The 1,121-nt window shown below is 30.2% G+C and overlaps 1 pseudogene; it reads left to right on the top strand.

Moving 5' to 3' along the window:
- The first annotated feature begins 496 nt into the window (after positions 1-496).
- On the top strand, positions 497-593 carry LOC122101178 (annotated as a pseudogene).
- Positions 594-1,121: the final 528 nt, after the last annotated feature.

The following is a 1,121-nucleotide window of genomic DNA, read 5'->3' as shown; positions in this document are numbered from 1 at the left end:
TGATTAGTTTTGCTCTAGTAAGACAATCTATGCTGTCAGGGTAAGACATTCTGGGTGGGCTGTTCCTACATGGAGCAAGGGTAAAGGGTCAAGGAGACATTTGTGCCAGCAAGACCTCATTTGGGAAATTTTAAGCTGCAGATGTTTAGAAGTAGCTGTTAAGCAAGGCTTACTTTGAATCCATTAGCTCCACAAAGCTAACTCAGTTAATAAATAAGTACTTGAAAATCAATGACCTTTGCACCTATCTATAAAGGCTTCAACGTATGATCAAATTTCAAATGAAAATGATTTAAAATAGTCATTGACAAAATCTTGCAAATGTAAACAATCGAACAAACAACATAGGTTTTTTCCACCATACACAGAATTTTACAGAATTAAGATGAATAGCAATTTTGGGAACAATAAGGTTTCCTTGATACAAATAGGCAACCAAAGATCAATGCCTGTCTTAAGATTGCATCATTAATTACTTAAATTTACAGGATAGTACATGCTTCAGCAGCAGGTCTACCTGAATTACAATACAGAGATTTACATGGCTCTTGCACCAAGATGATATGAAAATTTGTGAAGTATTCCATATTTTTCATTCTTCAGATGCAAGAAATGAAAAACAGTTATTAAAAAGTTGATTACAAATATACAAGTGTAATAATATATGTAATTAATAGAAATAAAAGTTAGTTTGACATCAGTGTATTCAATCTTCACCGTTTTAGAAAGGCCTTTACATAGCATAACCTTTACAAAACTTTTGAAATAAGATAACATTGTCATTTTATCTTAAAATGTTTCTATATGGAATGCAATCTGAAAGGACACATTTATTAATGAACCTATGTATTATAAAACAATGTCAAATTCAAAGTATTATATCTAGGAGAGAATGAAATAGATTATGGACATTATACAAACAGAATACTAAATATTTTAAAATATACTTTTTCAGACAAGCACCAGAAATATCTTCAGTTTCTGTACTACTCATTTCAACAGATAAGTTAAAATTATTTCTGATTTAAAAAATTACAAACTCTATAGAAATCACTATAGATGTATACAAACAACTCGAATATATTTTGACATCAAAGTCAGGCAATTCACTTGGAAGAATA

This window comes from Dipodomys spectabilis, unplaced genomic scaffold, assembly GCF_019054845.1.
Source record: "Dipodomys spectabilis isolate Male_0828 unplaced genomic scaffold, ASM1905484v1 ptg000636l, whole genome shotgun sequence".
Classification (NCBI taxonomy): domain Eukaryota; kingdom Metazoa; phylum Chordata; class Mammalia; order Rodentia; family Heteromyidae; genus Dipodomys; species Dipodomys spectabilis.
This window is presented reverse-complemented; position numbering and strand designations above follow the sequence as displayed.